Here is a 12,775-nt window from a genome sequence, read left to right as displayed (position 1 = left end):
GTACCAAAACAAGTAAAAATAGAAAATATGGAAATATTTTATGGAAGAATAGAAAATATGGAAAAGACAAAATAGAATTGGGTTGCTTTGAGTCAAATTAAGGCAAAATAGAAAAGTTTCTTCCAGGAAAAAAGTGAAAATTATAACATGTTGCACCAAGAACTAGGAAAGTGCTCCCAAAAAGCCATTTGGTTTGGTAGAGAAATGAAACTGGGTTAGTTCAGTCTTATTATTATCCATATTATGGATAACATTTTTGTTAGAAATCTTTACTAAGTATTTAATAAAAAATTATAGCATGATGAGGCTGGTGGCAAACCCAGTCAACTCTTTACACTCTCCCAACAATGAAACTGGCTCACTTCTAAAATGTTTTTTTTTTTTTAATGTTGGCAATAAAATGGAAGGTCGTTACAAAGTGACCAGTCTGGCCATCCCATTCCAATGTACTCTGAGAACCCATTATTTTACTGGGAGTCCCACCTCTGCAATGAAGACTCCAGCAATGGGAGGGAGGCCTGGAATGATGAGAACAAAGGGTTAGAATGTTATATTTAAACATATAAAATGTAACCCTTCATTCCAATATTGCTGTAAGAAAGCTTATCAAACCACTGTGTGTAATAAAACAAATTGAAATAAGCAGCAATAAAAGAATTGTGACTTAGGCTTTGAATGAGAATCATGAGCCCCAAATGACTGTTTTTAAGATTGTACAAAGTGTACTTCCTGCTAATGTTTCAACATCATCTCTAACTTCCTCCCTCAACCAAACCCCACTCCACTATATTGCACATTCCAGGATGACTTCAACTCCACTAGGTCGCTCTAATCCAAGTTCTTCCAAAGAAAGGGTTTGACTGCATCCTATAGACTGCATCCATAGGATTATTTTTTTTTTAAATTTATTTATTTATGCACACAGGAGCTGGGGTACAGGCCAGAGGTGTGGGGGGGGGGTGTGAGAGGATTCACCAGAGACAGAGTGGAGAGCAGAACAGGCAGAGCTAATGAAATACACTGCTGAGGGGAGCGGTGGGTGAGACAGGAGAGGTCTGCTGTGCCATGTGGGTAGCTCCCTGGCTGGGGATCGAACTTGTGCTGCAGTGGCTGTGGACAGCCCATAGGTTGTGTCTTAACTCCTTGTGCCACCAGGGAGGCCCCAAAGAATTATTTTCTATTTTCCCTTTGTACTCTTTTAAAATCAAGATTCGAGTCTGGCCAAAATAAGAAACACCAGAAAGTTTAACTTGTCTCTGATTAGTGATTACTGCTTTGTTTTACTCTTTTCTCTCCATTCTAAAATTTGAGTTTCCATGTGATGTGTCTGCCCTCATATTGACACTAAAAGGGATTAACAGAGACTCATGTTCAACTAGGGAATCTCCCTTTATTCTATATTTTCTTTAATTGGTTAGACTCCTGGGGGGAAGGGTCAATCTTCATGAATTGCATAAGAAAACTGTCTCATTTCCTAATTTCTCAAGGAAGGAAACAAACAACAACAACAAAAAGATGCACTGCATGGGCATATTGGTCTTGAAATAGGCAGCCTGGGGTCAATTAGAAAAATCAGTATGATTTGAAGTAAAAACATGACAGCATATGTAGGGGAGGTAAAGTTATTTTTTCCCCTTTATGACCCAGCAATTTGCCCCTTGCAAGTAATTCCTGCCCATTTTGTCAATGATCAGGGGAAGCAAGTTATCGAGTTAAACAACATTAATTATCTAATTGTTATACATAAACTGTCATAACTGACAAGTCAATGTAGCCACATATTATATGTTAACTCTGCTCTATAGCTTTTCATATTTCTTGGGTTTTGGAATCTAATGAAAGCTATAAGCCATCTTTCCTGAAAAATACACACTTGCACACTCATCACGCACATTTTTGTACAGCTTTAACAGAGTCCTTGAATTCAACCCAGACCTCTGAGGATACCCAAGTAAGCACTTATATTTTCTTTAAATTGAGTTTGAGTCATGAAAATTTCATCTAAAGGGTCTTAGTTCTAATAGAAGTACATTTGTGAGCCTATGCCTTTCCCTGTTATAGATTAAGGCATGCCATGCTAATGAATTGAAAAGTCCCCATCTCAAAGTGCTGTAAGATGTGATAGTATATCTAAAACAACCTTGTGGATTGGAAACTTGGTGGCTTAGGTGAACATGGAAATCAAAAATCACTGATTTTTAGAAAACTATAAAATTATGGGTTTCTAGTCTTTCATATCCATGCTTTGAATGGATATGCTTATTTGTTTAGTGACTCAATTGAGCACTAATTATACTCCTGGCACTGAGTTGGGCACTGGGAATAGAAAGATAAATAAATAAAACATAGCCCATCTTTAATAATTGGGAAAATATTGAGTAAATTAGAGAAGTATTTAATTTAAGCCTTCCTATCAATTATAAGGATAAAATTAAACACCAGAAAATTTTTTTTCCTAAAATATGTACATAAATCAATTTGTTATATAAGGGTTCAACTGTTATTAACCTTTTAAGAGTATTTCTAAGTCATATTATACAATGGAATTAAAAATAGTTTGCCAAAGTTTTTACTCCATGCAACTTGGGCTAATCTTTTGAGAAACATTCCTTATTTTGTTTTTAAGGGAAAAGTTTTGATTCTTTTTTCCTAAAAGAAATAAAACAAAATTCATCTAATGGCTAAAACCAAAAAGATCAATAATATCAAGTATTGGCAAATATGGAGAGTGTAACTGTAATTCTCATACATTCATGGTGGGAATTCAAATTAGTAAAAATCACTTTTGGAAAACAATTTGGCAGTTTCATATAAAGTTAAACACATTTCTATCTTATGACCCAGCAATTTTTCTAGGTGTTTACCCAATAGAAATGGAAGTGAAAACATCTATAAAAAGAAAGACTTGAACAAGAAAATTTAAAATATTCCCAGAATAAAAACAATACAAATATCTATCAACAAGAGAATGTATGAACACATCTTGGTATATTCATACAATGAAATACTATTCAATAAAAAAAATGGACAAATGATATACAGGTAACAATATAAATGAACTTCAAAAATATTATGCTCTGAGACAGAAGCCATAAACAATAGAGGACATACTGTATATCCCATTTATATGAAGTTCTAGAACAGGACAAACTAATTAAAGATGATATAAATCAGAACACAAATGGCCCCTGGGGGGTTGGCTGGGATTGACTAAGAAGGAACTGAGAGTAGGGGAGCTGAAAATATTCTGTCCTTTGAGTGTGGTAGGCAGAATGATGGCCCCCAAAGACACCTAAATCCTAATGCTTCAAGCATAATTATGTTATCTTATATGGCACGAAGAGTCAGTCAGCAGTTGTGATTAAGGTTAAGGAAGACCTCAAAATGGGGAGAGTCCAAACTAATCATATGAATCTTTCAATGCAGAGATTTCCAGGTTGTGGTCAGAAAGAAAGGATGAAAGAAGAAAGGGCAAAGCTTTGAGGATGGGAGTAAAAAGTTATGAGCCAAGGAATATGGGTGGTCTCTAATGTTGAAAATGCAAAGACATAGATTCTTCCCTACAGCCCTCATAAAGAACACAGCCCAAAAGAATTTAGTCCAGTGAGGCCCATGTCAGTCTTCTGACTTATGGAAGTCTAAGATAACACATCTGTGGTATTCTAAGCCACTAAGTTGTGGCAATTTGTTACAGGATCAGTTGAAAACTAATACAAATGAGTATACGAATTTGTCAAAACTCATCAAAATATACACTTACGATCCATATATTTCACTACATGTAATTTATATCTTATTATGGATTGAATTGTGTGCTTCCTTCCCCCTTCTGCCCCCTAAGATATGTTAAAGTTGTAACTGCTAGTACTTCAAAATGACCTATCTGAAAACAGGGTGATAGCAGACAGAATTAGTTAAGATGAAGCTGTACTGAAGAAGGATGTATATAATACAGGGAATTAGACTTTGACACTGTGATTTTGGACTTCTGGCCTCTGACATTGTGGGAGAATAAATTTCTATTGCTTTTTAGCCACCTAGTCTGTAGTGTTTTGTGATACACAAGGAAACTAAAAGATACCTCAGATTTGGAAAGGGGGAGAGAGAGAGAGGTTGGGAGATAGAGAAATTCTCAGTAAGAAAAAGAAATAAAATATTACAGATAGAACTGAAGCTTCCTTCATAGTCCTCCCCAGTGAATTTCCTCCCTCTCTCCACAGAGCTAACCACTTCTCTTAATTTCTTGTTTACCATTAACGTTCCATTGCTTGTTTTTATACATTTGCTATAAATCTATGAATCAAAAGCATTTTGCATGCTTTAACACTTTCTGTAAACTGAGTCATATTATATTTCTTTCATATTTTTTCACTCAATTTGTGATTGTCAGGTGAGTTCAAGTCATTATGTACAGCTCTGATACACTGATTTCTTTATTGTATGGCATTCCTCTTTCAGAACACACTCCTTTCTCTACTCCGTTGTCTTCTTAATGGACATTCAAGATATTTCCTTCTCCCACCCCCTAGCAATAATAAATATTCCTGCTATTTACCTTCTTGAACACGTCGACATCTCTTAAGGATATATAATTTAAAGAGGAATTACATGTAAAATGTGATTTTTCAACTTGACAAGAGATAACCAAGTTGTTTTCTAAAATGATTGCCCCAATTTACACTCACAACACAGTCCAAAAGATCAACATCCTGTGGCACTTGGCATTTTCAGGCATTTTATTTTTACAATTTGATGGCCAAAGGCAAATTTACCAGGAAACAAATAAACCTTAAGTGTCAGGACCCTTCATTTGCTTGGGTCCCTTCAAAAGTCCTCTAAACATAGTGAATTTCACTTTTCTTGAATTAGACTGAGAAATTGTATGCACTTCAAGTTCTGCCAAGTCTACTTCCATCCCTACTGATGATAGGTGCAAAACATCTCTCTCTGTGGTTTTAATTTGCCTTTTCCTGATTACTAGTGAAATGGAACATCTTTTCATATGTTAATTAGCACTTTAAGTTTTCTGTAAATTGACAGTTAATACTGAATCTTTGCCTTTTGTCTTATTGATAAGTGGGATTTCTTTATATAGTCTAAACATTAATACTTTTGAATGCTGAATTCAGACAAATAGTTGTTCAGTTTGGAGCTTGTCCTCACTTTTGACATAATGTCTTTCATATTTTAATTTGAATGAAGCAGGGGTTATTAACCTTTTCATTCATGATGTGCATATTTTGTGACTTATTTTAAAAATAAGTCTTTGGTCAACTTGAGAAGTGTTTTGTGTGTCTGGTATGAAAATGGATCCCAATTTAATTGTCCCATGTGGACAGCCAGTCCTCTCAGCACCATTTATTGAATAGTCCATCCTTTCTCTACTGTTCTGCAACCTTTAGCATATATCAGATTTCAATATATGTTTCTGGGCCTTCTATTTTGTTCCATTGGTGTATTTGTATTCAGTAGTACAAACAGCACTGTGATAATTACTATAGCTTTATAATAAACTCTGGTAAAGCAGGGTTTGTATGTCCCACCACTTTTTCTTCTTCAAAATTGTCTTTACTTTCTTGGTCCTTCCACACAAGTTCCAGGACAAGTTTTTCTAGTTCTAAGTTCTTTATTGCAAGAGTACTTAATGTATAGATTAATTTGGGGAAGATATTGTTATATTGACCCTTACATCCATACAGAGATATGGTTTTCTATTTTCTCAGGGTTTTTTCTGTACCTTAATGATGTCCAGAAATTTTCTCTATAATGTTCCTACATGTCTCTAGATAAAACTCAGGAGTGCAAACAGGCCTCTTGCTGGAGTTGGGAGAGTCTCCTTACAAGGACTTGAATCACACCATGAGTTAACTCAGCACCACTCTTTTACAGCTCCTGAGAGTTCCATGGAGTTATCCCTCTAGAAAGCAACAGCTGCGAATCCATTTAACTGCTAAGTAAAATGTCAAGGACCCTGGCTGAGATTTTTTTTTTCACTTCCATGTGCACAGCTGCTGTGCAAATCTCTGCAAAGCAATGAAATATACACACAAGTGCAATGAGGGTGTAATCTCACAAGGAACTTGAGGAAGCTGTTGTCATCATCCCTTCTGCTGATTGGAGACTCAAAGGTCAAGACCACATTGGAGTCTTTGTTGTAAAAGTTAATGAAAGTTAATTATTAAAGTTGACAGAGAGGTAATTTCCCCACTGCCTTATATAACCCACATAGAGACATCTCTATACATATGGACATGTTCAGAGCCTATAGACCTAAGTGGAAGGACACTGTCTCTTACAACTGGTTACTTTATCTCAACTTACACTGTTGCTGGAGTGCATCACTGAGTGTGTATCAGGTAGGAACCAAATTTATGACCATTTTATTCCAGTTGGCTTTCTTTCTTAAATATGGAACATTTTCTATCAAACCTATCTTGTTTCATTCCACGAGCAGACATATTTTGAATGATGCCACAAACAGTAGGTTTAAAATGTATGTCTAGAACCTTAGCAATGTGAATAAAATATTTAAGTTGCTTTTAATTTGATCATGTAAGTGGTTGTACGTATTAAGGTTTAAATAGCCTCTCCAAAGATAACAGATATCTTGCCTTGTTCAGATAATTGCTTGAAATCTGCACCCAATTCTGTCTTGATAGGCAAATCATCTGTTCTGAAGGTTGCACATAAAATAAGCTTTCAGAAAAGAGGTATTTCTAAGAGACAGAATCAACTGCTAGAAGGTAAGATCCAGAAGTAAGGGATTTATCTGCCAGAAACCCCAGATTGTCTAAGAAGGGACGGGGGAGAGACGGAAAGGGAATAGAAATAAGCTAGATGGTGAAAAAGGAAGAGAGGGGAAAAAAATCATTGGAAAATAGCAAAGTACCTCTGCTATAAGTAATAATATTATACTGGGCACATATATATGCCAAGCGGAGTACAAGTTTTAACATGGTAAAATCTATTTCATCCTTTAAAATGTCAGGAAAAGATAGCACATACTTTAAATGTGCACGCTGAGAAACAACTTACTAAATCATTAGACTAAATAGTTGTCTTTTCCAGTATAAATCTGTCATTGAAAGAAACAGTTTAGTGAATATTTGGTCATCACACAAAGATCATTCCTACTAAGAAGTTAGGGAGCAACTATTTGATATCAGAAACAGATTATAGTGGGTGAACCACACCTTGCCTCTTCTCTCTGGATGATATGAATAAGTATATTTAAAAATGAACAAATGCACAAATACCTGCTAGATAGTTCTTGGTTGACAGACTAAACAGCTCACAAAATAAGAATGATATTTTTTAATTACTGGAATAAGTAAGTTAAAACTCTCTATAAGGTCTTTGGGTCTCCAAACAAAGAGAAAAGAGCCTCCTCTGGCTTCTATTTCATTTTGTTGGGGGAACAAAAGGAAAAATAAAACAGTTCACTTCAAGGAGACTGAATTCCAGCTACCCAGGCTCATATTTTGTGGATGTGATGCTGAGAATAGCGCATGGAGAGAGGGGCTCTTAGCTTCAAGGGCAATGGCACTGAGGGGACCTTATCTGGTCCTGGTCGCCTTGGGGAACCAGGGCTAATGGGTCTTCACATCAACGCAGCAGAGGAGAGTATACTGGAAAGAATCATTCAGAAGACCTGACTTCCAGTCCTGGCTCTCTCACTTGTGACCTGTGAGCACTGGGAAAGCCATTTATCTTTTATGAGCTCAACTTCTTCATCTGTAAGTTGACAGTAGTCATGTGCTCCAGAGAGAAAAGTAAAAGTGCAAAGTCTTATAAAAAGTCAAAGGGTTCTCTTCATTCTTTTTTGAGCCTACCAGACCTGAAAATCGTTGCTATAACTCATCTTAGTATTTCTCTCGATGTTAGCCTTTTGGCTCACAAAGCTTTCTGTTCCACTTTTGGGACCCCCATCCTCTGAATACAAGTTCTCCCTCCACACTGCTTTCCCAGCACCTCTCCCCAGTGTACCTATTCTTGAAGGTCTAGCTCAAGACCACAGTTCCTTCATGAAACCATCAACTCTAATCCATATTCACAGCCTTACAATTTATTATCTGGACCCATCATTTGGGACACTCCTCCTGTGTATGTAAAGTCTGGAGTTTAGGACCACATAATTTATCATTTATATCTCTTTTGTTCATAATTTGGTTTATTTTAACAAATCTTCCAGAGCAATCTATATGCTACAGGCAGTATACAAAAGGGGAAAAATGATTAAGACTTGGATATTATCCTTGGAGAACTGAGTCTGGGAAGAAAAATATGTCAACAAATAATGATAATATAGTATTATATAGGATAGAAATATATTCAAGGTATGTACAAGAAAGAAATGGTTAACTTCTTCGGGGAAATTCTAAGACAACTTTACGGCATCTTTGTATCTTATACAACTATGTTAGGAACAGAATTCCTGACAGACAACAGGCCGACAAAAACCTGTTTCTGTGCTCAGAAACCAGGGGACGAATCAGTGATCAGGGACACATAGGTATTTTCATGGATGAATTGGAATTTACCAGGTGTTGGGGAAGAGCACAGATAAAGGAAACAATGTGTGCAAAGACATGGAGATATAAAATATCATGGTGAGTGAGGAGACTGCTACAGTTGTGGTGAAGGAGGAGTCAGAATGAATGTGTGTGAGCTAGGCCAGAGCCAAAATACCAAGGCCCTGGGAGGCCATGGTAAGATATTGAGGCAGGTAGATGTTTGAAAATTATGTTCAAATGAATGAGTTCTGATTCTGGATAAATTCTCAGACTACACAGGAAGTCAAGGAAAAATTGGCAGCACTAGCATTGTATACAGTTTACCATTGACTTTTGTCATGAAAACAGTTATAAATGGGGTCTATACCATCAATATTAAACTCAGCCCTGAGGTATTAACTTCCACAATTAAAGCGGCGAAGTCTCTCAGACAGTACATTACTCTCAGTCTTGACAAAGGCCATAGCAGGAAGGTAATGGTACCCGATCTACCACTAGAAAGACTAAGGCTTGAACTGCTTGTCCATAGCAACAGAGTTAAACAAAGGCAAAGCAAGGATTTGGAATCACGTCTACTCAACTGCCAAATCCTCACTCCTGAGTTTTTCCACAGCCTGGCCAATAATAAATGCCAATAAAATGAATTGTCAATAAGTGTAGTGTCTGAGCTAAAATCGCGATAAGTTCCTAGAAGATGCTATAAGATCACTATAAAGAAAATAAGCAAGGTGCTTGTTAGCCATCTTGCCTTGGGACTGTCCGAAGGAACTGACCCCACACTCTCTGGAACCTCATCTCAGTCCCATCACCTTTAATAGGCCTTCAATGTCATCAGATCCCCTCTCTCCAGAGAAAGACTCTGGCTTCAAAAACACAATCTAGAAGGGTTTGTGAGACACTGATAACTTTCAAAGGACATCACTACAAGCTAGGGAAAACCGTGGTTTCCATGCTCTAAATGACAATAAACCTATTTCTTTCCTCCAAGGAAATAGCTGCTCCATTCAGGTTTACCTTTATAACATAGTTTCATTCATTAACTACCCTGCTGTATTTCAAAACCTTTCTAAGCACACAGGAATGACAGCATTTAACTAGAAATTATTGCCTGCCCAGCCTCCGACCCCTCTGACCTCTAGTCTTTAACATCAGCACTGATACCCTCCTATCTCCCCCACCCTCGCCCACTCCCGCCCAGGTAAGTCCTAATCACCACTCAGGCCTGCTCTGCTTCTGACGCAATCATCTCTCTGCTTCCATGCAGCTTGACGCCAACCAGAAAGTGGGGTTTTTATGTGCCTTTGAGTTCTGGTTTCTCTTGAGCTGCTATTGGGGTCCTTTTTTATTATTATTTTATATAATTCTTACATCATTTTTCATCCTTGCATTTTCATTTTGGTTATATTCCCCATACAATTGCACCCCCCCTTATTTTGACTCTAGTTCTTCCTCTCCCTGCACCTCCCTCCCCCCCACCCCGCAGTGTGTCTCTGGTTTATAGAAAACCTAAATAAGAGACCAGGAAAAAGACTAATCTATACAAAGTAATAATCAAAATCAACAAGCAACTGTTGGGGTCCTTTTGAAGGTGCTCACTGGAGCAATTAGTCCACTGGCTCTCCCACCCCCTCCCTCCCCCGGCATAGTTATCAAAGCCCTGAGGTATTTCCCATTGTCCGGAGACGGATTTAGGAAAGAAGAGTTGGCTTACCTCCGGCCTTCCACGCCCTGGCACAGGGATCTTTGAGATCCCACTGAGAGTTGGTGTCTTCGAGAACTCCAGCCCACCGCAGAAGAGGAGCGGAAATAAATCCCGCGCCTGGAGGGGGGCCTCAAACGTTGGCCACGCCCTCTTGCCGCCTGGTTTCCAATTACCACTAATTAAGGAAGAATAATTGCTTTGCTTCTGAACACCTTGGTTCAAATTAGTGGTTTCCCAGCAGAAAGGGCAGGTCCTGGAAAGACTAGAATACCCAACAGATCAATGTGGAAGAGGGCAAAGGTCAGGGCTGCAGGATACCTCTCAGTGGAGTGGGGTAGGAAGTGTGGGGCCACCCAGATAACTGGGGGCCAGTAGGTGGTACTGAATGCTTGGATTGAGTGTGAAGATGGGTGGAACTTGGGGTAGGGGATAGAAAAGGGTATAAGCATGACCACACCTAATTCTTAGAAATAATAATAAACCAGGATAGTTAGGGGCCTCCCTGGTGGCGCAAGGGCTTAAGCACTGAACTATGAAGCAATCCGCAGACTCTGCAGCACGAGTTAGATCGCAGTCCAGGGAGCTACCCACATGGCGCAGCAGACCTCTCCTCTCTTGCCTGCTGCTCCCCTCAGCAGTGTATTTCAGTCAATCTGCTTGTTCTGTTCCCTACTCTATCTTTGGTAGATCCTCTCACCCCCTCGCATCTCTGGCCTGTGCCCCAGCTCCTGTATGCATAAATAAATAAATCTTTTTAAAAAATAAACCAGGATAGTTAAGCTGAAAAATACTAAACATCAGAAATTAATCTCGGGATTGAATTTCTGCTCAGAAAATAGAAAAAAAAAAAAAAAGGCAGAGAAAAGCAAATGTGTATGATTAATCTCTAGGACCAGAGTATGTAGATGTATATATGTACATATATATGCATGTATGTGTGTAAATATGTATAGATAGAAAAAGATATAGTATATAGTCTTTTAAATCTTATATATACCATGTATGTATATATGGATGTACTGTATGTGTATGTGTTCCTTTAAGTTTTAAATATATAGATCTATTGATATCATACAGGCCAAACATTTAAAATAGTACATTACAGGAAAGGAAGTAAAAAGTAGACATGTACACAAAGCTTAGCATTCTAAAATTATAAGAATGAAAGACCCCTGACAATGTATTTCACTCCCCCAAATGTCACTGGCACGCTAAGGAACTCAGAAAAATTTGAGTCAGGAAGCTAAGTCAGAAGATGAAAAAGGCTTCTGTTAACATGGGTGTAATCTTCGAAACTGAAATTTTGATTGTAGGAACCAAGAAAATTTTTACCAAGAATATCTGGAGGAAACAAAAATAAAAACTTAAGAAAACCACTCTGAAATTCCTAAATAAAGTAGGTCATTCTCAAGAATCCCAGAAATGAAATGGAGATGACATTAATTTATGACCACCGAGAGCTTCTCTCGTCAGAGGCCCCAGCTTGATTGACTAAGTGGTTCATGTCATTTGTTACACCTGGAACATGAAGCAGCAGTTTTGAGAGCAGGGATGGCAGCAGGCACAGAAAACAAGAACTCAGGTTCTCTCCCTAAATTCTGGAAAGATTTCTTAAACTTCCTGATTCCTGCCCTTGAACACTCCTATTGGGGTATTTTAATTTTTATTTATTTATTTTTTTGGTGGGGGTGTTACAAGGAGAGGGCATTTCCAGTCTGTGGCAGGATGGCCAGGTTTCTAGTCCTTGATCCAGCTGGATGTGTAATAGAGCTCACCAAAGAGTCAGTCATGGTCCTCTTCAGGGAGGGAAGCTTAATAGCAATGAAGTTATTTCTGCCATCATTGTCATGGGCCAAAAAAAAAAATTAGACATGACTTAGCAGGAAGAAAGCATATTATACAGCAGCAGAAGGAAGAACAGTGCACCCAGGGTCTATACTTTAGGAAGAGAATTAATGGACAACTTGGTGAAAATATCATTAAAGCATCAAAATAATGTAATCTCTTCTTTTCTGTCCACTGAATCTGACAGAAACAAAATGCACAGTGCTAGGATCTTCTTTATGCTAAGATTGGCTAGAATGGATACCTCACAGGATTAAGGCTGTTCTTGAAAGACAATCCAGACAACCTTTGCAAAAGGTGTCAAGAGTCATTGACATGGATTAGATCACAAGTGTGATACTCCAACACATTGTTGGTAACTGAAAAATAAGGACAAAAATCCATGCTCTATGGGCCTCTGTGGTGGCACAAGGGGTTAAGTCTCAGCACTATGACGCTATCAGCAGCCACTACAGCTCCAATTAGATCCCCAGCCAGGAGCTGACTCACATAGCTCACATAGTTTGGTAGACCTCGCCTGTCTCACCCATTGCTCCCCTCAGCAGTGTATTTCAGTCAATCTGCCTGTTCTGCTCCCCACTCTGTCTCTGGTGAATCCTCTCATACATCTCCCTCTGGCTTACGTCCCAGTTCTTGTAAGCATAAATAAATAAAATCTTCAAAAAAAATTCCATGCTATGCACAGCAAGACTAAGCCAGCTTCTCTGCCCGTGCA

The sequence above is a fragment of the Talpa occidentalis genome, unplaced genomic scaffold, assembly GCF_014898055.3.
Source record: "Talpa occidentalis isolate TD23 unplaced genomic scaffold, MPIMG_talOcc4v2.1, whole genome shotgun sequence".
Classification (NCBI taxonomy): domain Eukaryota; kingdom Metazoa; phylum Chordata; class Mammalia; order Eulipotyphla; family Talpidae; genus Talpa; species Talpa occidentalis.
The sequence above is the reverse complement of the archived record's forward strand: the minus strand, read 5'-3'. Positions refer to the sequence as shown.